A 27,809-nucleotide genomic window follows, 5' to 3' on the forward strand; every position below is an offset into this window, starting at 1 on the left:
ATAGATATTCTGCTACAGACATAAAATGCACAGAGTAGCTCCAACATCAAGAAATAATTTCACTTGATACAGTGATACAAAAATGAGCACTTCATCAGTTAAAGCAACCAAAAAAAATCTTAGAAGGAAACCATACATTACTAACAGTATGCCACAAAACGAGTAGCAGAGAACTACTGAACACTGCTACTTACTATAAAATAGGAGAAAACGTCCGCGTTGAAACCCATCAAAACTTGTGGTCAGTACGTTCAATGTGCGGAAGCAGAACAATCCACAGATTTTGTAAAAATATTCATTGCAGTTTATACTCTTCACAATGACAGAATCATGTTAGATGTTACAAAATACTTCACACAGTAGGAAAAGAGAATACTGTGTTTGTGAAATGTTAACCATACAGAAGTGGAACAAAGTATTTGGCGTATCTTGCTTGTACCTTACACAGACTAGAAATTGCATGATATGCATATGTAAACATTTTAAAACTTTCGAAAGCGCTGCTACGGGGGAAACCAAGAGAAAGAAAACGAAGGACAAGCGCTTGTCCTTCGTTTTCTTTCTCTTGGTGTCCCCCGTAGCAGGGCTTTAGAAAGTTTTAAAATCATGTACCAACTCGCTCAACTGTCCGTGTTACTGCATATGTAACCTAAACACCAGAAGTCACAGAAAAAATAAATTGTAAGGAAATGTCAAATTGTAAAAGTTTGTACCCTTTTCAGCAGACTCAAACCTTGCTTGCGCCTTGCAGTCTAATAATCACATAATATGCCCCCATTAAACGCTAGAGACTAGAGCTCACAGTAAAATACACTAAGGAAATTTCGACTGAATGCTACAAAAGCTTGTACTATGTTCTGCTTACAGAAGTGGAATGAACTTCTTTGCTAACCTTGCTTTTGCATTGCAGACCAGAAATCACATAGTATATGTGCATTATCAGCTATACCTCACACTCACAAAAATATATATTGTAAGGAAATTTCATACTGTAAGAGCTTGCACCATGTTCAGCATAGAAGTGGAACAGTTTTTGCAAATCTTGCTCGAGCCTCGCGGACTCTAAATAGCATAATATGCACATATAATACATAGAGACTAGAGGTCACAAAAAAATACGCACTGCAACGAAATTTTTACTGAATTCTATGAAAACTTGTAGTATGTTCAGCCTAGCATGAATGTAACAATGACGATGAGGACAAAAGACGTGTAATCCCCGCAGGTGGGCGTCTGCAGCTTGCAGGCGTCGGTGAGTGGCGACACCGCGGGTTCCCGAGCATCCACAGGGACATCCCCGAAGGGGGATGATGGTGAACCGTGCATCACCACGGACCCGAGCACCCGCGCCTCGCCGTGCGTGGCATCGCCGTGTCCGGATAAAAGGGGATCCTGGTGGTTGAGTCGATGCCGAGCGTTTGAACCTTTAAGGCCCCTCGGCGGAGGCAACACACCACTTTGGCCCCAGCTTCCTGTAGACGGCACCTCCGGCCTGACCCGACCGGGGGAAATCGGCAGTCGCCTTTTCCTGTCCTCCCCTCCAGCTTTCACTTTCCTGTCTCTTTCTTACAACTCTCCTATCTCATACTCACTTCCTGGTTTTTCTTTTTTCATGGCGGCGAGGGTTAACCTTGTTTGAATAACTACCCTGTGTTGCGTCTTATTTCGTTATAGTTGAGGTGTAAACTGGCGTGGGCAGGACTTGCTTTTAAGTTCCTGTCCCTTCCCCTCGTTGGACTCTGTGGTGGGTGGCTGGCAACATGACCGAATAACTACAATTTTTTATGGCTCCCCCCTTTCAAAACCACATCGCTCTCTCAAAGAGGGCGGAACGAAGCAGATTTTTTCTCTAAAAGAAACAAGCATTTTCAAAGTTTCATGTTATTCACAGTGAATGCGAGCAAAAGCAAGCCCGAATAATATCGCCATTTCTTGTGTCGAAATGTTTAACAGATGCCTTGGGCCCTGGTTACATGTTATCAAAAATGGCCTGTGGCGACCTACTCCTTGAATTGCGTGAGAGCATCCAGTGCTCGAAACTGTCAAGCATTGCTTCCATAGGGAACATCTCTGTCTCCGTGGCTCCCCACCGATTTCTTAACACAGTCCAAGGCGTTATCTCAGAAAGTGACTTCATCCATTTAATAGAAGCCGAAATGCTTCAAGTGCTCACCGACCAGAATGTGATTGACGTTCACCGAATCAAAATCAGCAAGGACAATAAAGAAATAGACACCAAACACATGGTCCTCACATTTAACACCAGCACTTTGCCCGAAATGATCGAAGTTGGATATCTGAAAATCAGTGTCAGACATTATATACCCAATCCCCGCCGATGTCTCAACTGTCAAAAGTTTGGCCACGCCTCAAGGACCTGCCGCGGCCGCAAAACCTGCGCGAAATGCGCCTCGAAGTACCACCATTCTGAGGAATGTGATGCAGCACTGCGCTGCCCAAACTGCGAAGGAGACCACGCTGCGTACTCCAGGGCGTGTCCGTCCTGGAAAAAGGAAAAAGAAATCATCACCGTAAAGACAAAAGAAAACATTTCATTTAAAGAGGCAAGGAGGCGTTTCGCGCTTACCAACACACTCTCTTTCACAGCAAACCAAACTTCGCTGATGTGGTGCGCAGGGGCGTAGCACCACAAAGCACTCCGGCACCTGCCGAGGCTGCTTCCACCGAGCCATTGGCAGGGCCCTCCACGCCCCAGGCAGCGACAGCGAAGGCTGCTCTGCCACCATCAAAGCAGAGACCGCCGGTTCATGGGTGTGCATCCCGCAGGACCTCCCCCCTTCGGAAGAAACCTGAAACTAACACAACCGCGGCAGCGCGGTCCTCCAGCACCACTGTTAAGGTGATGGATACAAAACCCACTCCACCTCCATTACAGCGGCGGAACAGGTCTCTTGAACGAAAACAAGACAGGGCCCTCGTAACGGGCCTGCTACATAAATAAATCTCTTTCATTTCCTTTCAAAAGCATAAACATGGCTTTTTTAATTCATTGGAATTGCAGAGGACTTATGTGGAATTACAGTGACATAACACATTTGTGGTCAATGTTACCTATAGTTTTATGTCTTCAGGAGAACAATCTTGGTCCACAACTTGTGCATATCCTGAAACATTACAAAACTTTTAGACGCGATGGCGAGCAGCAAGTCGACTCTCCGGAGTCGTCGCGATTGTCGTTCAAAGCGGCGTCCCTGCTCAAGAAATCAGACTTGACACAAAACTTGAGGCAGTTGCCGTTAGCGTCGTTACCTACAAAATAATAACAGTATGTTCCGTATATCTTCCCCGCACATCACATTGACAAACGAAGATTTAGAAAGCCTGATTGATCAACTGTCGGAGCCATGCAGTGGGCACGGGAGAGGAGCTACAATGCGGTTGCTGCTAAGAACTCCTTTCTGCTTTCTTGTGCAGTTTGCTGTTCTCGGCTCATGGCTTTCACCGTCTGACACGTGTGTCACGTCTACATCGGCATCGTATGTCCTGCTGCATCTACAGCCCCCAACAGCCAACAACAGCATTCGTTATCTCATCAACGAAGACGTCATCTTCACGCCCCTGTCTAGTGTGACATCGACACTGCCGCCAGCAGCAGAACTGCAGCGGCCAGATTTAAGCAAGTGGTCCCTCCAAGGCGCTTTCAGTGGGCACGGGAGAGCAGCTACCACGCGGTTGCTGCTAAGAACTTTTTTCTGCTTTCTTGTGCAGTTTGCTGTTCACGGCTCATGGCTTTCACCGTCTGACACGTGTGTCACGTCTACATCGGCATCGTATTTCCTGCTGAATCTACCGCCCCCAACAGCCAACAACAGCCTTTGTTATCTCATCACCGAAGACGTCATCTTCACGCCCCTCTCTAGTGGGACGTCGACACTGCCGCCAGCGGCAGCACTGCAGCGGCCAGATTTAAGCAACTGGTCCCTCCAAGGCGCTTCCAGTGGGCACGGGAGAGCAGCTACCATGCGGTTGCTGCTAAGAACTTCTTTCTGCTTTCTTGTGCTGGTTAGTCAATCTGAATCGCCACTTTGCAAACGTACAATGTCTGTATGCTGCTCTTACCTTGCCCACAAGTGCTGGTTGCCACTCTGAATGATTGTGTATCTGTTGCTATTACTTTCCGGGGACGTGGAGTTAAATCCAGGTCCTGGAAACGCTGATCATCAGCACAGTGAAGTTATGGTCGCTATGGCTGCTTTGTCGTCCAAGTTTGACGCGCGTCATAATGAAATGATGAATGCCATAGCGGAACTTAAGGTCAACCATGAAACCCTTACTGAAACTCTTTCCGGCCTATCCAACAGGGTGGCTGCCGTGGAGGCCGCGGTCGAGTCCCTTGAAAATACGCCTTCAGGAACAGATATTACTAGCGCAGTCCAAGAAGCAATTTCAAATGAAAACGCTGCGCTCGCGTCAAGGCTAGACGTTCTGGAAGACCAATCAAGACGCGGTAACTTAATTTTCTATGGAATCTCAGACAACTTATCGTAGACGTGGGTACAATAAGAAGCCCAGATACATCATTTTTTTTACAAGTGTCTCAACATGAATTCCTCGAAACTCTCAATTCATAGAGCTCATAGATTAGGAACATTTAATGCCGGCAAGACACGGCTTGTTATTGCCAAGTTTGCCTCTTCTAAAATGAGGGATTACATACTTTCCCAAAAAGCAAAGTTTAAAGGTGAGGGTGTTTCAATCGGCGAAGATTTTTGCAAAGCTACCCGTCGATTGAGGAAAGCACTAAATGACTTTGGAAAGGCTAGCGGTCAGTCCTATTTATTGCGACTTAACAAACTAATCATAGGTAATAAATTCTACGTGTATAGCGCAACCACAGACGAAGTATACAAGATCGGACCAGCTAGGAGCTCGATTGAACCCAAAACGGTCAACGCATCACCGGTTTCACCCTCTCCGCATTTAGGTTCAGAAACTATCTCACGCTCGAAGAAAAAACTGCATATCGCTTCTTTTCACGAATGTTCAAAGTATCGCCAACAAACGCTCATCACTGTCATCCCATATCGACGCATGCTCAGCTGATATAGTTGTCCTTACTGAAACGTGGCTCTCAGCAAATATTAAAAATAGTGAAATATTAGACTGTGAAGAAACATGTAACTTTTAAAGATTCGATCGCGATTTCCGTGCTGGCGGAGGTGTACTCATTGCCGTGAACTCTTATCAATTCCTTCGCAATCCCCATTGATTCACCGCTAGAAATAGTTTGCACTCATGTAGCTTTTCCAACAGGCGACCTTATCTTTTGTGCTTTTTATAGGTCCCCATCCTCACCAGCTCCTTTCTGCACTGATCTTTATGATGTTCTTAACAAATTAATTGTTCAATACCCAAAATCACATTTATTCTTGCTAGGTGATTTCAATTTTCCAAATATATTGTTCGGAAATCCGCTGTTTCCTCTTTTAAGCAGCCATACTCCGAATGCATCCATTTTTTAGACATCTGCGCCGACTTCAATCTAACACAGCTGATATCTTGAACCTACACGCACTACCAGTAGCTCCTCAAATGCTTGACCTTTTTTTACCACAGCCCCTCATTTGGTCTCTACTCCGAAGAACATGAAAGGAATCAGTGACCACTCTCTTCTCCACTTGACAATTAAGAAGAAAGTTCGTTCTACGAAAGTTGTTAAAACTATATGTGACTACAATGCCGCCGATACCACATCCATCACAGCTGAATTAGAATCATTCCTTACTGAGTACACACTAGACTTTTCCGAACGTACCGTTGAAGAGAACTGGTTATTGTACAAGCACAAACTGCTTGCACTAATAGATCGCCATGTGCCTACAAGAAAGATCATTTCTAATTCTGCTTCACCGTGGTTTACTGGAACCCTGCGCTGCCTACGCAATATGAAGAAACGTATTTTTCGTCGTGCGAAAGCAACTAACCTTCCTGAACGCTGGGCTGCATATCATCACATTCACGCGGAATACGCTATCGCAGTCAAGAATGGAAAAAAAATTCTTTTCGATAACACCCTTCCATCACTTCTACAATCTAATCCACGCAAATTCTGGAATATTGCTGGTGGCAAAGAAAGCAAAGTAATCAAACTAGCCCGTTCTGACATTGTCCTCATTCCTAGGAAGCAGTGCTGCTCCGTTTTAAATGATGTATTTTGTTCTGTTTTCCTCAAAAGTGCTAACACTGCTCTTCCCTCTGTACCTAATTACTCTTAGTTGCCAATGAATTTTATTTGTATAGATTGGGCCGGTATTGCAAAGTTGATTGAAAGCGTGAAAATATCTTCTTCATCGGGTGAAGATTCAATCAATTGTAAAATGCTCAAAATTACTCAACCATATTCTGCAATTTTGCTTTCGATGCTTTTTTCACGCTCTCTAGGTTCCTCAGTACTCCCAAGCGATTGGAGGGTTGACGAGGTTGTTCCGGTCCCTAAATCAGGTAACACTCATTCCCCCGAAAACTATCGCCCTAAATCACTCACAAGTATTCCACGTAAACATTTGGAGCTTAATATATATTCTCATCTCGTCAATTTCCTTGAGTCTAATTCCTTCGTTGCGGCTGAACAACACGGTTTTGGAAAGACGTTCTCATGCGAAACACAACTTATATGTTTTACTAATGACCGGTTTACCTATGGTGACATGAGCTTCGATGTAGATTGCGTGTTTTTGGACTTTGCGAAAGCTTTCGATACTGTTTCACATGATCACCTAATTCTTAAACTTAGTATGCTTAACATTGATCCAAATGTTCTAAACTGGATTAAAAGCTTTCTGTCAAATCGAACTCAGTACGTTTCTGCTAACGACTGTTCATCTACTCACATTTCCGTAACATCGGGCGTACTCCAGAAATAGGTACTGGGACCTCTTCTTTTCCTTATCTACATTAACGACCTTCCTAAATGCATTTCCCATTCATCTAGCAGGCTTTTCGCTGTCGACTGCGTTGTTTATTGCAAAATAACTGATCACACTGATTCTAATAAGTTTCAAGAGGATCTTAACAGCATATCTAACTGGTGCGATAAATGGTTCATGCGACTAAATGCTAACAAATGTAAAACAATGCATGTATCGTGTCGCACCAACATCCCTGACAACACGCGCACTTAATTTATTCGCGACACTTCCCTTAAATCCGTCAACTCATACATATACCTAGGTGTTCATATTCAAGTAACCTATCATGGCATATACACGTTGAACGCGTCACTATTAACGCTAACCGGGTTCTTAGGTACCTACGTCGAAATTTCTTTGCTGCGCCTCTGCTGATAAAACTAACATTGTACAAAGCATTAGTGCGGCTAAACTAGAATATGCATGCGCAGTATGGGATCCCATTCAAGTCACACTAATAAACACACTTGAATCCATTCAAAATTGCGCAGCAAGTTTTATCTTATCTAACTATTCCCGTCACGCCTGCATTGCTTCCATGAAAAGCACCCTTGCCCTACCGGACCTTTCTTCGCACCCTAAATGCTTTCGACTTTGTCTTTTTCATAGAATGTATCATCATAACCCTGTGTTAAAGGATCATCTTTTCGCTCGCCCATCATACATATCCTCCCGTTCTGACCACATGCTTAAAGTTGCTGTCCCATTTTTCAGAACAAAAGGGTGTCATAATTCATTTATTCCCAAAAGCAGCGTAAACTGGAGCGACCTTGCTCCCTCCATCGCTGCCATTCTGACATAAACAACTTCAAGACCACTGTATTTTCTGCCGCTTTGTAAAATAATATTCTATCATATGCACTGTTTGTGTTAAGTATCAATACCACTCCTTTCTGTAATGCCTTCAGGCCTGGAAAGTATTCGAAATAATTAAATACATAAATAAATATCTGGTAGTTGGCGATTTTAACGCTCACTCCCCATTTTGGGGAAGCGAACGATGTGAATCAAGGGGACAAATAATCGAAAATTTTATCCTCTCAAATAATATCTGTCTTTTAAATACAGAAAAAGCCACTTATTGTTGCCCAAGCTCGGCAAAAATGAGCTTCCTCGATTTAGCTTTCACATCACCATCGTTTTTTTAACGATTTTAAATGGGATGTTTTAAACGACCCTCTGGGAAGTGATCACCTACCTACTATCATCAGCCTCTCGTCGTCTACTCCATTCATCCCCACAAGACCGCGGCGGTGGAAACTTCACCTCGCCAACTGGTCACTTTTTACAGCAAGTGCCACACTAGAAAAAGAGTTTTGTGAAGACCTCAGCATAGACTAAATTAATGAAAAGTTTACTACATGCATAATATCGGCCGCTACACTAGCAATACCACAAACAGCAGGACTTGTACACAATAAACATAAAGTATGGTGGACACAACAATGCACATTTGCAAAAAACAACAAAATAAAGCTTGAGGCTCTCTGCGTCGGTTTCCCAGAGCGGAGAACTTGATTGCCTATAAGAGGGCCAAGGCCAGAGCGCGATTCATTCGAATAAATGCCGAGAAAACTTCGCGGCAGAAATATGTATCCTCAATAAACAACTCAATAACCTAAAAAAAACGTGGTAAAAAGCTCGTAGATTCAGTAATGACCATAACACTTTCACACTTCCCCTATTGACTACACCCAGGACACAAATATCATTAGAAGAACATGTCAACATACTGGGTGAGCATTTTACTAAGTTTCCATTTCGTCCAATTACACAAACACGTTCCAGAAGTACAAAGCAGTGGCAGAAAAACAAGAAACTTCCATTTTCAGCAGGTATGCACGAGGACTACAATCAACCCAACACAATCCAGGAATTGATTAGGGTATTATCTTCTGGTAAAAAACACCACCAGGCCCAGATAATGTGCATTACACTATGCTTGCCCATCTCTCTTAGGCTGCCGTGCAGGCATTGTTGAAATTCTTTAATAAAATATGGACAACTGGGAATATACCTGAGAAGTGGAAGAAAGCAATAATAGTACATTTTCTGAAACCCGGAAAACAACCAACAAGTCCTAACAATTACAGACCGACATCCCTCACCAGCTGCATTGCTAACTCTTTCGAAAGCATACTAAACATTAGAGTGACCTTCACAGTTGAATCTCGTCGATTCTCAGATGTACGTTAATGTGGATTTAAGAAAGCATGCTCGACCACTGATCATCTTGTCCGCCTAGAAAACACCATCCGGGAGGCATTCATCCACAAACAGCACTGTATCAGGGTCTTCTTCGATTTGGAGAAGGCCTAAGATACCACGTGGAAGTTCGGCATCCTCCATGACCTAGCAGAGCTAGGGATCAGCGGCTGGATGCTGAACTGCTTAAACGACTTCATGACTAACCGCACATTCAGAGTCCGTCTTGGAGCAACTCTATCAATGACATTCACCCAAGAGAATGGTGTACCCCAGGGATGCATTTTAAGTACGACACTCTTCATAGTAAAAAGGAATTATTTGGCCGAAGTAATACCGAAGTCTGTAATGTATTCAGTTTATGTAGATGACCTACAGATAGCATACACTTCTTCCAGCATACTGTCCTGCAAGAGACAAATACAAATCACACTAAATATACTGGCTGCTTGGGCAGAGAAAAATGGATTCAAGTTCTCTGCTCAAAAAACAGTAGATGTTCTGTTCTCACTACGACGAGGCCTACAGGTCGATCCCAATCTATGCTTGAATCAAACCACACTGCTAGTCAAACAGGAACATAAATTTTTAGGCGTCACTTTTGACAAGAAACTTACATTCCTACCACACATTAACAACCTTAATAAGAAAGCATCCCAAGCCCTCAATGAATTAAAGGTACTCTCGCGAAAACGGTGGGGGTCCGTTAGAGCATGCCTATTACAAACATATCGCTCTTTGGTGCGCTCGAAACTGGACTACGGGTTCATAGTATATGGTTCACCAAGAGCATCCTACTTGAAACGACCGGACCCTGTTCATAGTCTTGGCCTGCGCCTATCAATTGGAGCATATAGAACATCCCCGGTAAATAGTCTTTATGTTGAAGGTAATGAGCCCACACTTGAGGACTGAAGAGTCACACTTACGTGCACGCAGATCCTAAAAACCCGTTCTCTTCCTAAACATCTCTGCTATCACATTGTTACCAAGTGACCATCTAGAAGATTATTCAATAATGAACCACTTTTTATCAGGCCAATAATAAGGCGCTTTGAAGATAAATGTGAAACGTTATCAGTGCTGGACGCCCTACCGAATATTGCACAAAGACATGAATATCTGCCACCATGGTACAGCCTCCCTTCGGTGTGTGACTTCACACTGACACACGTAAACAAAAAGAAAATGCCACACGAGCACATACTGCAAGAGTTCTTCGCACTAAAAGAAAAATATGACACCTACACTGAATTTTACATTGATGGCTCAAAAAGAGAAAGTCATGTCGGAAGCGCAGTAGTTCTAGGAAAAAACAAAAAAATTATACGATTGCTACAGTATGCACCGGTATTTACTGCGGAGTCGTATGCAATCCTCTTAGCCGTAGAAGAAATAGTAAAACAAAACATAGAAAATATCATCATTTACTCCGATTCACTGAGTATGCTCAAAGCGCTGAACTCTACAAATGCTGCTGAACCCATAATAGGATAAATCATACATAACATAGTTAAAATCACAAAGCAAAAACATAGCATTATATTCTGCTTGGTCCCTAGCCATGTTGGAATTTTAGGTAATGAGAGAGCAGATGCTTGCGCAGCACAAGCTCGAATTGATCATATAAAACAAGTTAGCATACCACAGAGGGATTTTCCTAAATTACTGCACAGTAAACTCAGAAATAAGTGGCAGATTGCATGGAATGAACAGACAAACAACAAACTACATTATATAACCCCTTTTGGGAGAATGAAGATCATGTAAACATCAGGAGCGTTTTACAGAAGTTATCTTGTGTCGACTACGCATTGGACAGAAACACCTTACACCCAACTTCTTACTGACAAAAAAAGACAAACCTCTCTGCGTAATGTGTGGCTATGAATTCACGGTAAACCACATTTTAGTTTTATGCACAAAACTGGAACAACTGGGGAAAAAATATTTCACTACATTCTACAATGAATACATACCACTACACACCATGCTACTTTTGGGAGGTCAAGCACTGGTTGATTTTTCAAGCATTCTTAAGTTTCTCCGAGATGCCAATGTTTTAAACAAACTTTAGATATAAAAAGCGTAACCTTTAACAAAAGCTGTAAATGTGTGTTTGGCGCATCATAGCCTCAGTTGATTTTGCGCCATTAAAATCAATATAACTAACTACCTAACAAAAGACGTGTCAGCGGCATGGAGCACTGACAAATATGCCAGGCAAAGCAGGGAAGTGCCCCAAAAGAGTGCTGACAGCACATCTGACGCGATACCATAGAAGCACCATAGACAGCATGCCTCCTCTCACTAGAAAGGTCTTCAGTGAAAAAATGTTATTAATGAACTCCCTGTTATGATATTTTAGGCAATATATTTGTGTCCAGATTTCAAGCATGTCATTTATTTTAAGTAAAATTCCTCGCGCACTCGTGTATTGTTATGCAAGTTCCTGTCGAATTTTCAAATAATTTTGCTGCTGGAAACTAGCTCAAATGCAGGCTATTCGTTTTTATTGACATCTTGGATTGAAATAAGGGTACAGTCATCCTCCCTATCATGAAAAAACCCCTAAACTTCACTTGCTGAATGCGGGATGATGATGTTACCCTAACTGCTTTTTTTGCTGTCAAGGAAAATAAATGGCAAGCATTTTAGCAATTTTCTTACACCAATAGTTCTCGAAAACGCTCAACAGAAACCAGCACAACATATTAACGAAGTGCACAAGCACATTTTCAATGAGATTGAGCTATTTGGAATAGACACACAAAAATATGTTTTTGACTTCACAACTAAAACTTCGCTAATAATTTTTGGTTCAAGACTACCTTCCCCTTAATAAACAATGCAATAAACTTTAGGAGCTACACATCAGACTCATGTCTGGGGCTATCATCAGAAGCAGGGGCTGCTGCCATAACTCTCGAGGCTGCCATCATGGTTTTCAGAGGCTGCCGGCTCACCAGGCGGTGTTGATGTCTGTAGTTTCGTCCTGCAGTTGAATATTAGCTTTGTGAATGAAAACCGGAAAACAAAAGCTTTTGCAATAAGGTTTTTGAGAGCCGGAAAACACTTAATTTTACGTTCAGGTATGATACCTGACCTGAGTGCACAATATGAGAATCTGACATGGCATTCGACCACTGGCCTAACGCTCATATTTTAAATGGCATTAATAATGTCACGTAGTGAAGCCAGCAGTCCAGCGAGCAGGAAGGCAGCGAAAAGGGCTTTCAAACGAAACTCTTTATTTGTGCTAACTTGCGCCCGTAAAGAAATGAACGATTTAGCGGTCATAGAACAGAATGCCCGCCGCGCTCGGCCGTGCTAGATTTAAAGCTGACATCAAACTTTCGAGATACGGTGTAGAATCGGCTCCGCCTGGATGCGTTCAATAGTGATAAATATGGTCGCGTCTTGCATCATCATCACACAAAAAAAAATTGATAAAGCAGAGTGCCGACAGCTTTGATGAATGAAAAAACGCTACAAAGATTCCCGGCAATACGCCTGCCACATAGGCACGGCAAATGCCTTAGAGAATTGGGTCCTTCTGTTAAAAGGCTCACGGTGCACATCTACGCAGCATGTGTTACACACTGTTGCCTCAAAAGGCCTTAGAAGCGAAAATGGCAATCTGAGACATTTGAAGCCAGCAGCGTTCAAGTAGCTGCGATTGCAGCACCACCCGGCTTAGTAAACTAAATGCGAAGAGAAAAGCTACGCAGTTAAATAGCTTTGAAAACATACCAGATGTATAAAAATTGCCTGAATGTAGTTTTGGATGCGTCTTATGTTATGCAAAGATCCCAAGACAGTACAAATGCAGCAGCAACGCCGAGTTTAATTGGTGGCCAGGGCAATAAACAAAACCTGCTGCTGCTGACGAGAGAAGCTGTCAGTGGTTCTTTCATGAAGAGAACATCATAAAATAAATTTCTAAGCTTATAAGATGAGTAAAATCTCCACCCCAGTTTTAAAGCTCCACTTCTGACTCTTTATGCAATGGTGGGAGCACTGTAGTCCTGCTGTTGAACCCTCGAGGTGAATACTTTAGCAATGTCATTGCTGCTTTGGTGAAACAAGAACCCTTTACTTTTAACTGAAACCACCATCTTACGGCTACTTGGCAGCAGCCATGTAAATGCTGGTGCCACCAACTCTTGGCTTATTATGCTTCTATGATTGTTTTTAATTAACATACAACTACTCTCAGTGCATGCACAGACAAAAAAGATGCTCTTGCCTGTCATTTACTGCATTCTTGCCTGTCTTTCTTTCAATACGCGCTTTTGCATGATTTGATAACCTGCTCAATTTGAGCTACAGTGCTATCTCGAAACAAGAAACTGGGAGCCAAAACATGTGCAAAAATGGCATACATGTGCAATTACAACAGAAATAACTTTTTGCAAGATGTCAAATGAGTTCTTACTGAACCCTCAGTGCAAAAATAGTTTGTCATAAAAACCGCAGGGCAGAAAAGAATGAACAGGTTTGCAGAAAAGCAAGAAAAATAAGGGACTCAGTCTACTTTAAAATCCAACTTGAATCGATTATTCAAATGAGCAAAGTTGCTTTAATTTCACACATAACAGATTGCAGTTACCACTTATTTACTGGCATGTGGCAAGTATTAGCAATGCAAAAATGATGCAAAAGTGTGTTACCAGCACATTTTGTAGGAGTGTGGCATGTGCTGCACTGAAATTAAAACACCCATGCTTGTTTTTCTTAATCACACCGTCCTTGTCATTTTTGCTTTTATAATGTGCTCCACTTTCCAAACAATCGCAACTCCTCTTTATTAGGCTGTGCTATGTGGTAAAGCAGCCTTGCGGAGGTCATGTGCCATGCAGACAGCACCCATTAACAAGGCAGTATAAAAAGCAAAAAGAAAAGCCATGTGTTCCCTTCCAGCAGCCCTGCAACATGGTTAGAAAATATACATAAAACAAAGCATTACCAATGTTTGCTTTGAGCATGTAACTATTAGTTGTGACACACTATAGCCACCTAAAGCTAGAAACGAAGGCCCATAGATCGATTCAGACCAGCTTTGCAAGTTGCTTTACTGGCCATGCCATACAGTGTTACTACATTGCGCATAAGTCAATTTTTTCATCTATGAATAAAAGAAAGCCATAACATGCAAGTGTTCATACCGAACATTACTTGACAACAGGCTGTTGTCTTGAAATGTAGTTTTTCTGTGCCCCCTTGCCAACTGAAGTGGCTGGCTCTTTCATTTAACATCTCTTTTAGTATGAGTGTAGTTGCATCGCCAAGAATTGTACCACCGTACTTCTTCCAACGCATTTTCTGTAACAGGATAATGTAAAAGTGTAACTGCAGGTAACTTCCTATACTAGTAAGGAACACTGCAGATAAAGCAACAAAGCCAAAATACAGCTACTTGCATGGCTGCCTACATCGCATGACAAGCTTGCTAAAAATCAAACCATAGACCAATAAGGTGCACTGCAGATAAAGCAACAAAGGCAAAATACAGCTATTTGCATGGCTGCCTACATCAGATTACACAGCTTTTGCGCCCACACAGTGGTAAGAACCTGGGTCATACGATGACGTTTCACGTCAAAACGCACTTAACATTCCTAGGGCCACGCTCTATGGGCATGCTTATCACGACTTGCACGTATGCCCACATAACAGCACACATCAATAAAATACCCTCTTTGGTTGTCTGTGGCATAAAAAGCTTTTAATGAAGGATGAGAAGGCTGACATGACACAAAAGTGCTGAATCAACAAGATTTATTTGGTCACACAGCTGGCATTACGTTAGCCAACAGTTAAACTTGGTGCGAAACATACACCACATCAATGCCCCAGTCATCAGGAGCAGTTGTAAAGTCACTTGTTCTGTTATTGACGAATATCATCTATGAACTGATGTGCACCTTGTTTCCTTCTGCCATTTATCTGGCACTATTTTCAAGGTATTTGGCGGTTTTGAATTTACAGTTTTCTAGAAATAGTGCTTTCTCGATATAAGGACAATGTTTCCAGATAAATCTTGAAAGTCAGCCCCTTGTGTTATCTGTCACTCTTGTAACTAAAATTTTTTTCTGCCCTAAACATTCTCACACATTACAAATGAACCTAACTTGCAATTTTAGTTTAATCTTAATAAATGTCGGATTGCATAAAGTTGCCAACCAAATACTTTTGCTTTATAAGCAGCATACCGAAGAAGTGCACGTGCAGCTGATTAAAAAGAAGGAAGACATTGTAAACCATTTGATGATCAAGCTATAATGCATCGATGAGCAAGCTATAAGGCCACTAAGGATAACATAGGCTGTTTTGGGCATGCCCACCGGAGATTGAGAAAGAAGAAAATTTTTAAAACACCCGAAAGTGCACTCTCGCGAGCAAATGCCAAATTGTCATGCTTAAAATTATGCAGTACCCGGTACGTTCCGAGCAATAAAACAAAAAATTACCAGCAAGCTTTTTCATGGCTGCTGAGGTTGACAATTTCTTGTCGAACTCCAAGAATTCTTCAAATCCGTATGGCACCTCAGTGCTGTCACCTTCATCATCATCATCATCCAGGAAAGTCATTTTCACTTTCACCTAGGAAGTCAAATAGTTCATCTGAAACGAGGGCTCCAGCTGTCTCATGCAGATGGAATGTAGCAGCTTCAACACCTCAGGGTGAGGTGGATTTCAATGGATGTGACACATATACAGAACAGGTGTCGAAGTGCAGGAGTTTCATAATTTACAAGGCAGTGCAGTAAATTTCAAGATATTTAACAAGTTGAAATCCATAGGAGTATTCGGGCTTGACGACTGTTGCATTTACATTATGTTGAGAACGCATTTCAAATTTACATTTCAGGAAATTCAAATTTCGATTAGGATTTCACAGCAGCAAACAGTCTCTCTACAGTAAGGTCACATCAGTAATTTCTTTTGTTCTTTATTAGCTATCACAATTCCTTGAGAGGAACAGTTTCAATCCAGCATGCATGCCGCGATGAGCCTGGAACACTGTAGGAACTGAGGGAATGTTCATGATTAAATAGTACTCTCTCTAGAAGATGTACATACACTTACTAAACTAAGCTGATCAGGGCTACTGCCTCAGAATTTATGGTAGATTTCCGGATTACTCATTGGGGCCATATCCAGGTGCTCAAACTGTATGGCTCGTCTCTGTTTGCTTTCACTGCCTGCTGACCTGTAAAAAGAAATAAAAAAACACTGCTTACTTGATGCAGAATGACCATTGTGTTCTGCTTGTCTGAAGAACGATTAGGCTCAGATAAAAATAAAACATGCAAATATGTTATTTCACAGAAGCATATTGTCACTTAACTCAAGTTGCACTTTTTGTTATAACCACCTAAACAGGTAACCTTTTGTATACCAGTCACAAACTACCAAAAAAAATCATCTGGGGCGAAAAGGCTAAGACAAAGCGTAGTTCTTGAGATGAAAATGTAAGTTCCATTTCCAGCTAGAAATACACTTTTCCAACTGGAAATATAATTTTCCAGCTAGAAAACAAGAATTTCCAGCTGGTAATGGCATTTTCCAGCTGTAAATCATCAAATTACAGCTGGAAGCCTTTCTAGCTGGAAAGCTTTCAGCTGGAAAACATCAAATTCCAGTTGGAAACTTTTCCGGCTTGAAATGACATTTTCCAGCTGGAAAGCAACAAATTCCACATACAAGAAGGAAGTAACCTACCCAGCTTAACTCTCTAGCTGAAGCAAGGAATGTTAATATATTCTGGGATTTTTCCAGACAGGTACAGTACCTGGTCAAAGATAGATTTCTCGCATATCCAGCCAGAAAACTTTCAATGAACTGCACAACTTCTTACAGCGAGTTAGAGGCAATTAAGCATAATGAGTATATAAAGGTGACAACATTATTTGGGCATTTATGACTCAATAAGTGATGCAGCACCACTATTCAGGCTTTTATGCATAATGTCACTATATGGCAATATATAGAATTTCAAATTTAAACACATAAAAAAGGTACACATGCACATTTGGCTCCAGAATGTGGCAAAACTTGGTTACAATAGTATGTCCTGAACATGTTTAACACTTTCGTAGTACAGAGGTAAACTGATAAGCAAAAATCAGCACTACAAATGCATTGGAACCAGAACAGCTAACTTTGATATGATAAAAAAGTTTGACCTTGCTTACGGTTATCTTACAATGGGTATTAGAATTAGCTCGCTAATATGGGAAGCTTTTTTCTCAGACTGAAAGAAAAATATGCTAACACTTGAGATGAAATGGCCAGTAACAAAGTGATAACACATTCAGGAAAAGAAATTCGTCTTCATACTGAGCATTACTGTTCTGTTCCTCTGAACTCGCCTCGTGGATCACCGCCATCCTCACCGGGCGCCTGGTTCCAGCCTTGCAGTGCGCTGTTAATATCTCGCAGGGCCTGCACCAACTGCTCGACGGCGTTGACCTGGCGGAGCTACAGGTTTTCGATCTTTTTTTTTGGAAAGACAACAAGCGTTTTTTAACACTGTGTTGCTGGAAACACTGAATAAACAGTCTAATACTTTACCCTTGCCAGGTGGGCCCTAATGACTGCAAGGTCTGTGGTCATCTGCCAGAGCTGCTGGTCCTGTGTTGTGGCCAGGCGTCCTTGCCGTTCTATGAGGACGGTGATAGCATTGTGCCTTTGTTGCACCCTTCCTGGGTGGTCTTGCCGGTGAGGTGGAAGCGCATGCGGCTGCCTGCTTGGGTCACCTTGCTCGTGTGCACATCTTGCTATTGGTGGCGGTGCAGATCGCGTACTTGGCCGGTCCTCGTTTTCTGCGTATGTGTAATTGCAGTGTGTTTCCTGTGGTGAAATCGCAGGGCACATCTGCTTCTGTGCTTCGGAACATACATCACATTTCTGTTGCATTGTCTTATGCCTCACTTTACTGCAGGAGCTTTTTGGGTCGTGCACCTTTTTTTCATTTCCGGTAGCATACATGGAAATGTCGTGCCATGTATACAACAATTTGGCCATAAATGCATAAAAGTAATGTTATGACTGCGAAAAGAGTGGTGTTTTACAGTAAAGTTTGTTCAGTGTAAATCAGCAGCTATATTAGCCAACTGATAGTGTGGTAGTTATGGTCACATTTCCTGAAACATGGCTTAAACGCTATGTCCCACCATGCTTGTAATTGTCATCTCCACCAGGCTTAGAAAGTTGTTGTCTACTGAAATACATGACAAACCTTGTACTGAGCAATAGTCATGCCCGTCCACGACTTGTGACGCCTGTGGCACTGGGCTGGGTGCCTGCGAGTTCATAAGATGAATACCCACAGTTCAGTCATACTCCAGCAGCAACACAAGCAGTGATTTCTGGTTACGCTTTCCACGCTGTGCCATGCTACATTTATTTTGAATAAAAAATATTTGATATATTTATGATTCCAGCTGCATTCTTTTTAGACATGTTTTGCTGTGGCATATATTCAGAAGGATGTTACGAATGTACCATCGTGATATGGGAACAAAAGCTATGTCATTTTACGCACGGCCAGCATGCATGCTTGCGTCATACTGTAATGCGCTTGCAGAGTTGCCTTGCGATTTCAGCTCCTGCCTGTTAGCACCCACCACTTGCTGTGGAAAGGCGCTGACATATCTTATTGCATGCTGGGAAAATTCTTTGATAGTTACTCACCGGCGAAACTGCAGCTGCTGGTGCCATGCCGAATACGGCCGTGGACCTGCACCCCACGGAGCAGTCTTTGCCAACGATTCCCAGAAATCGGGCGTCACTTGAGCGGAGCACTTCCTCCGGGTTCGGCAGCCCCCCGCTTGTAGTTCTGCATGAATAAAAGATATGGCTCTCATACATAAAGGGGAAGTGAGGCGCGAGAGTTACAAGTATTCCAAGAGGTCCGACTATTCCTTAATAAAAGCTAGGACAAAAAGCTTCCAGTCTAATATGCCAAATGTCTAGGTTGCCCTGCTGGATTAGACAGACTAAGGCATTCCATATGTGCAGTTTTCAACTGTGTGTCTCTTAACGGGCCTCGAGCTGAAAGCCATTGCAGCACTAGTTGTTTAGAAGCCAGCAGAGCGTGTGACAACGTTCGGCGCGTGTGCACACGTTCATAGGGTAAACACAGGCGCACTGCAGTACACTGGCCTTTGTGCAGGCGCTCCTAACTGGACGTACGGGCAAAATTGGCGGGCACCGAAGAGCAGACACGTGATAGTGAAAGTGTAACCGTGCCATGCCGCACTCCGAAAGCACATTAGCTCACCTGTGTTCGGCACCGGCTAGCGAGCGTGCAATTCGCACTTGCCTCGCCCGCTGCTGCCAGAAGCGCTTCCAGCCTTCCGGCGAGCTCGTTGCCGCCCCAGCTCGGCCGCGAGCTGCACCCACAGGTGCTGGCGTGTTTCTGTCCGCATCGCGTTGCTGGCCCCGTGGTGCAGACCGACATGCTGCTTCATGAAACACAGCATGACCTCAAGTTGTTCAGCGTGGCAGCGCGGTGCGGTGTATAAACACCGTGCTGCTGACTCTCGGCCATGCTCGCACACGTAGGCTCCATGCTCGTCACTGGTGCTCCGTAGCAGACGACAGCATAACCACGTGGGCGAGATCACGAGACTTGCAGCATAACTACGTGGGGAAAACCAAGAGACTTTTCTCACGGTTTGAAGATACAAGTTACTACTTTAGAGAACATGCCTTGTCATGTTCACACATATTCCATCTTATGTACATTACAGGCTGCATGATATTTAACAAAATTTATTTGCTTTCGTAGCATGGCCGTGCGAGGCCCCTGCTTACTCCACCAAAACGAACCCACTGCTAACAAGATCAATCACAGCCCCCACTACCAGCGCAGTAGCAGCTCTGCGAAAAATTGAGTTGCGCTTACTTCATCGCTGACTGCGAAACGCTTCTCGTGGTTGGATGAGCTTACTTTTTTAGCGCATCACGAAGCTTTCCAAATGATTGATATGTTTTGTCACCACAACCACTTATGCAACAGTGCGATGCTAAGGCCGTGAAGCGAACATCGCTTCAATTTGCCGAGAAATTACTTAGTGTGTTTCTTTCATGTTTCGGTAATGGCATTTTAGAAGGCCCAGTCGCCAAGGGCAAGCATTACTCTTCCAGTGAAAGTGCGCGCCAGTTGCTGCATATACGTGTTCTCACCGAGGCTGCTATGGTCTTTATGCACGAACCGGTTGATCCTGTTGACAGGTGGCGCACAGTGAGTGCTATTTAAGACGGCCTCGCAGCAGAATGACTGTAATGACGCTCCCGGAACGTCATTCTTTTTCGTACTTGGCACCAACAGTATCAGACAACGTAGTTTGTGTTTATCCGTCTTTTTTTTTGTTTTATTGTGCACATTTCGTAATCGCTTTCTGTGCTTACGTGACCTGGCACCGCCTTGATGTACACGTCAGGCGTTCGTCACAATTTGAACAAAATGGCCAATTGTCGAGAATAGGCCCCCAGCTCAGCCACCATGGGCGCTCTAGGCATCATGGGGCGGATACCTACCGACTGCGGAACCACAAATTTTGGGCAAAAACTAATGAAAACACAAATGTTCGATAATCAGGGGTCTTAAATTCAATATCCTGTCTATGAATTGCTTCAAATAAGCAGAAAAACATAAATATGTAAAGTTTCCTCACAATTAGCGAAAAATAAGCTTGCTCTCCTATTGGCCAAGCATTGCACATCACAAAAGCCAATATTTCGTATTTAACAGGCGCTTTTTAAAAAGAAATATGTTTAAAAAATTATTCTCGCTTGAACACTTTTAGAGGTTTTTTTCATGACATTTCGGAAAACAAAAACCTTTTATTGGCATCGTGTGCTGTTGCGCTTTCGCTACTATGGTTGTTGCACACTGTACGTTTGCGCGGTGCGCGCCGAAGTCCAACGTCATCTGCGTGCGCTGTGCGCCATTCGACGGCTCTTACCATGTCTTGGCACTGCGCTTACGGACTTTGCAAAGAGAATCATAATGTACGAAGCGGAAACCTGTCCTACCACAAGTAAGTGCCCGACGTGTATGTTGACAATTGCGCAGTATCTTGGTATTTCCGTGAACTCATGAAGTCGCGTCTGCTGCAATGGGCGGCTACCACCCGGCTTCGAAATCGGCGGGAAAATTTCCACTGCGGGTAACGCAACTGTCGCTTGTCGAAGTAATTTGCGCTTTTAAAAAGCAAGTGGCAGTACGAGGAATGTGCAGTTGCGACAGTAACAAGTCGGTAAGTTTAAAATCCACAAAAAACATTTTTCGATTTTGTGACCTGTAGCAAATGCATTCACTGCTCTTGGCAGGTTAAGTTTCAAATTCACAAAAACCTTTTTGCATTTCCTCGCCTGTTGCAAATGTGTTCAATGCGCAGGTTCCCCCCCCCCCCCCCCCCACTGTACAACCCCAATTTACTTTCTAAAAGGCTCCAAGCGATGGGGCAACCAGACTTCATGCCCGGCAGACACCAAAAACTGTGCTCGGCTCACTTTAGGGCAAGCGATTTTAGAGCTGGGTGTCAACGCTTGCTGCATGAAGGCACAGTGCCATCGCAGTTTTAAACCACACTGGAGGCACACTCACATTTTATTGCATTTCATCAATTAGCGACCACACAACATAGAGAATAGCAGCGGCTTAATTTAGGTACAGAAGTTCTTGGCTCGGCACACAGTAAAATATGAAATGTAGGTTCACTGCCAACGTGATGCAGTGTAGGCACAGTGCTAATTAAGAACTGTGATGTACCTTACTTTAGTTGCCATGGGGGCAGGGCCCTGTTGAAATAAATATTACCACTGGCATTTCAAAACATTGAACACAATTTGCAGGTATTTTACAGAGGGATAGAGTTGTGTTGTTTAGCTGGACACTGCAATTTTAGGCAATCTCTTGTCCCAATTTAATACAAGTGACAATGGTATATAACAAATTTTTAAGGATTGTAGGCACCAAATTTTAGCTTCTGTGTTTTATTCTTTCAACCGATGCATTAGACATTCGTATGCATGGATCACCTTGTGGTATTCGTGTACGACCAATAAATAATTTAGAAATGAAGTCCTTCTTGACGCTGTTTTGGTTTCGGTTTCATTGACCGAACGACGACTATGACGTCAACTTGATGTTTTCGTCATGTGATGCATTAGAAAAACCAATATTTGCCACTGACAGGTCATTTTTTCTCATTGCTGGTAATGGAAGAGGCAGGATGAAATGTCGCAGTGAATTAAAACTGCATATCACCGAGCATATTAGTTTTTGTAGAGGATCACGTGACCAAAACATCAACTTCACGTCATAGTCGTCGGTCGGTCGATGAAACCGAAACAACATAAGAGAAGATAAACAATTCTAAATTATTTAGCGACTGTAGGCAAATATCACCGGGTAATCCATGTATTCAAATGTCGAACGCAGCGTTTGACAGAAGAAAACGCGCAATAAAATTAGGTGTCTATAGTTCTTTATAAAGATGTACGGCAGTGCCACAAAAGAAAGTTGAACACGCTTGTCTTTCTCTTTCAGAAAGCACCGCAACCCAGTGGATGTGCTGACACGGTCCCACGGGGAGAAAACACACCACCATATCATACTTAGCAGACCAGCCAAATGGTGCAATCTCCGGGCTGCAGCACAACAACCATCGGTAGTAAAGCATGAGCACGCATGCAGCCGAGAAATAACCGAGGACAGGGTGAAGCTGCTGGAGGAAACTGTTACATCTGCCCTGAAGAAAATGAAAGTGCTGCACGGCAGATACGAAAAAAAAGTGCAACATTATAAAACGTCATTGAAGAGATAGAGAAAAATTTGCTTTCACAAGAAGCTGAAAAAAAGATTGAAGAGTTGGAATCTGCCGGTAGAGATCTTAAAGGGGTGAGGAAAAATGCAGTAGCAGAGCATTCCTGTCGCAGAAGGTATACTGATGAGATGAAGCTTTCTTCAACGCTTTACTGATATTCACCACGGCCATATGCTTACTTACGTACACTTTTTTATGCCCAGTGTACAGGCTATCAGGCAGTAATTGCAAGTTGTCAGCGGCTGGCCAGGCTTCACTGCTGAAGTTCTCAACGACTTCCCAAGCAGCACGCCGATAATGGCCCTGAACTGGTCGAATACTGGGGAAAATTGGCTACAATAAAGGGCTATAATGGCATCTGACTGGGGCGCTACCCGACCCAATGTTTGAGCCAGTGCACCCCACTGGCTTTAAAATCAGAAGCCAGTAATGGCATACAAAGTTCTTGATTGGCTTGAATGGCATTCCTTGGCTATTCGATATTAGTCATCCAAGATTCCTCATTGGCGTATATATCATAGGCAGCCGGCCCAACCCAGCGGCTATCCAATATTTCCCGGCCAAGCTTATCCGCTGTTTGTTTATCACAGGCGTCCAGTGACACTCGCTGGCTACCCACTATATCCCGCCCAAGCTAATGCACTGGTTTTCGCCGAAGGCATGAAGCCACTCACTGGCTAGTGAATGTTTCCCACCCAAGTACACCCACTGGTCGTTCACCGCATTGCATCCAGGTACGCTGACTTGCAGTCCCATTGTTGGTTTCCCGACACTGCTTACCTAGCATTCTGTGCTTCACATTGTCAAATTCATCTATGACGAATGTTTCATTTTGGCAACTATCGTCTATGCAGTGAGTTTGAAAATGCCACATTCTATTGTTACATGCACTGAAAATGAGCAAACCGGCAATGAAGTGTAATGTTTGAACATTTATTAAAAACATAACAAAGAGCCGCAGGTCTAGGCGGGCAGTGGAGGCTGCGTAGAAGCGATTAATTAGCCCTGTAGGGTCTCATCAGGGCTCGACCGCCTCGTCAATGACTCCGCTGCTGTAGCAGGGCCCAGGTTCGAGGGAGCGGCTGCAATGAGGGCAGGCTCAGGTGCAATCCTAGGCAGCTAGCACCTCAGCCATGCGCATTTTGCGGCCGCCTACCCCAGTGAAGAGCTGCGTACGGCTGCCTGCCGATGTATGCTGGAACAACCTATACAGCTGTCTTCTCCTTTTCGGTGATGGCATCTGCATATAAAAACAGCAAAAGAAAACGTTATTTGGAAAAATGCATTATAGTAGCTAGGATAGCTAGTGCATGCAGTAAGGATTAGAAATAAAAATATCACATGTAGCCTCTCTGCAGAGCCTTGTCAAAATAACGGCTTTCTTGTTGAAATTGAGCTTGTCGGGAAGGCCCATAAAAGCCTTCCCTACACTAGCCGCAACCTCTGGCAGCTTGTGGACCCCTAGCTGTAGGAGCTGCCGGCGCTGAAAACAAGAAGCAAATAAGAGTGAATGACAATTTCAATCACAAAAATAGAATATAACTGCTCGGCTAGTTGGTGATGTATGTTAATTAAGTCTTACAGTACAAAATGGAAAAGGAACAAGCTTGAAGAACCAGGGCGATCCTTCTCATTTTTTGCGAAAACACGTCTGCGTGTCTCAAGCGTGTTTCAACGTGCAGCCGCTTTCTACCACCACCTTCTACCATGCAACTGCCTGAAGACCTTTTTCATTACCCAGAAAATGAGCAGCAAAAAATTTTCATGCTGTTTGATGCCTCCCACGGCATGAACCTACTCAAGAATCTGCTTGGTGACAAAGGTGCTCTGGTCAGCACCATCTATGGGGTAAGGAATATTACATTTCAACGATGAGAAAACTTATGTGTATTCAGTTGTCAACAAAAAAAATGGAAGGCACTTAAGCTCCGCCTTCAATAGTATGACTCGATAGCGTTAACGGCTCTTTTCTGCGGCTCCTATAGCGGATCCCTGTATTCGTACATTACTTTTGTTACTCGCTCAATGACTAATCTATTCATTTATTCCTCTATTATCGCACACATGCTCAATACCATACTGTCGCAAACTACCATATTATATAATGACCACCCGACATAGATATAATGCACCATTCTCCCCGCAGGAGGGCGTCTGCAACTTGCAGGCGTTGGTGAGTGGCGACACCACGGGTTCCCGAGCATCCGCAGGGACACCCCCGCAGGGGGATTATGGTGAACAGTGCATAACCACGGACCCGAGCACCCGCGCTTCGCCGTGCGTGGCATCGAAGCGTCCGGGGAAAAGGGGATCCCGGTGGTTGAGCCGATGCTGAGCGTTTGGACCTTTAAGGCCCCTCGGCAGAGGCAACGCACCACCTTGACCCCAGCTTCCTGTAGACGGCACCCCCGGCCTGACCCGACCGGGGGAAATCGGCAGTCGCCTTTTCCTGTCCTCCCCTCAATCTTTCACTTTCCTATCACCTTTCTTAGAACTTTCCTGTCCCCTCCTCCCTTCTCGGTTTTTTCACTTTTCATAGGCGGCGAGGGTTAACCTTGTGTGGCCAACCACCCTGAGTTGCGTCATATTTGGTTATAGCAGTGGTGTACAGCTGTCGTGGGCAGGGCTTGTTTTAAAGTTCCTGTCCCATCTCCTTTTGGGCTCCATGGTGGGTGGCTGGCGCCATGGCCGAAGAACAACATTTTTTATGACTTCCTCCCTGCTTACTAATGATCGCCCTCTGAAAAGGGGGCGGACCGATGTCTCATCCCTGTTTTTCAACAAAAAAAGACAACTTTCCCTAAGTACCAGATCGTCCACAGTAAAGAAACAGAAAAGCCAGCCAGAAAAATATCCCCGTTCCTTGTTTCAAGAGTTCTTACAAATTCCTTGAGTCCTCAGTACAAAGTCACAAAGTTGGCTAGTGGTGACCTCTTGCTCGAACTGCTCGACATTACTCAAATCTCAAAACTTGCAAACATTGAAACATTTGGCGATATTCCTGTCTCCGCCACACCACACAGATCATTGAACACAGTGCGTTGTGTCGCCTCAGACAATGACTTTCTGCACCTAACAGAGGAAGAGATGCTTGAAGTACTTTCCCCGCAAAATGTAACCAACGTCCATAGAATTACAATCCGCAAAGACAACAAAGAAATTCCAACAAAACACCTGGCCCTGACGTTTGCCTCTTGCACCCTGCCCGAGTCAATCGGGGTAAGCTGTGCAAAAATCTCCGTTCGCCCATATATACCCAACCCTAGACGCTGTTTCAAATGCCAGAAGTTCGGTCACGGCTCACAAAGCTGCCGCGGCCGCAACACCTGTGCTAAATGTGCCTCAAATGACCACCAATCAGACGACTGCGACGGCGCGCCACGCTGTGCAAACTGCGAAGGCGACCACGCTGCTTATTCAAGGTCTTGTCCTGCCTGGAAGAAAGAAAAGGAAATAATTACAATAAAGACAAAACCTAATATTACATTTAAAGAGGCAAGAAGGCGTTATGCGATGTCACATGGCACTTTCTCGATCACTTCTCACACAAACTTCGCCGATGTGGTGCGCGGGCGCGGCGCATCACAGCGGCCTTCGGCACCTGCCCAGCTCACACCAAGTGAGGTTGAGGCAGGGCCATCCGCGCACCTGGCAGATGCAGCGAAAGCTGCTATGCCACCCCCGCAAACGGGCCCGCCGGCCACCAAGTCGGCAGCCCGCAAGGCTTCCCCCGTTCGGGAGAGGTCCAGCACCCCCCTGCCCGTGGGTTCCCCGCGGAACTCCAGCGCCTCCACTGAGGCGATGGATACAACTCAGGGCTCGCCTCCGCCGCAACGACGGCGGGGCTCCCTTGACCGAAAAAAAGAAAAAATCATGATAACAGGCCCTCAAAAAGGAGGGACTTGAGGTTCAGAATACATCCCCTTAAAAATTTATAATGGCATTTCTTATCCACTGGAACTGTCGTGGAATTTTAAAAAAACTATGGTGATGCAACAGATCGCTTACATTCTCTGTCTCCTGTGGCACTGTGCCTTCAGGAGACCAATTTGGGACCTTTACACAAGAATATTTTTAAAAAGTAAAAAGCCTTTCGCCATGACCGTGATCAGGCGAATAGGCACTCTGGAGGCGTTGCTATCGTAGTTCAGAGCGGTGTTGCAACGCATGAAATCAAGCTCCAGACGAATTATGAAGCCGTTGCAGTCACTGTCATTAGCTTTAAAACAATTACCATATGCACAGTGTATCTTCAACCACACCTCACAGTAACACGCAATGGCCTAGAAGCACTTTTTAATCAGTTACCAGAGCCATATCTGTTAGTCGGAGATTTTAATGCACACTCCTCATTTTGGGGAAGTGAACAGACAGACACTAGAGGTCGGGTTTTAGAAGATTTTATTCTGTGCAACAAAGTCTGCTTGCTTAATACAAGCAAACCCACATATTACTCTTCATCCTCAGGTAAAATGAGTTGCATAGACTTGTCTTTTAGCCGTCCATTTTTACCAATTTTAAGTGGGATATTCTTGATAACCCGTACGGAAGTGATCACTTTCCAGTGATAATTACCTTTTCATCACCACCACCAAAAATTCCAACTAAGCCATGCCGTTGGAAACTGCACTTAGTGGACTGGCCACTATTTCAAGAAAAGGCCTGCCTGGAGAAAATATTTTAAGATGATGTTAGCATTGACGAAAAAAATGAAATTTTTACAAGTATAATTTCGGCTGCACTTCTAGCTGTTCCGCAGTCGTCAGGTGTAGTACGCCGAAATCACAAGGGTTGGTATAACCAAGATTGCAGAGAAGCAAAAAAGAAT

At 43.8% G+C, this 27,809-nt stretch overlaps 1 pseudogene; it reads right to left on the reverse strand.

The window, feature by feature from the left end:
* LOC144133778 (uncharacterized) overlaps positions 1-23,737 on the reverse strand; it is a 36,402-nt pseudogene extending 12,665 nt beyond the window's left edge.
* Between the last annotated feature and the right edge of the window lie 4,072 nt (positions 23,738-27,809).

Source organism: Amblyomma americanum, chromosome 5, assembly GCF_052857255.1.
Source record: "Amblyomma americanum isolate KBUSLIRL-KWMA chromosome 5, ASM5285725v1, whole genome shotgun sequence".
NCBI lineage: Eukaryota > Metazoa > Arthropoda > Arachnida > Ixodida > Ixodidae > Amblyomma > Amblyomma americanum.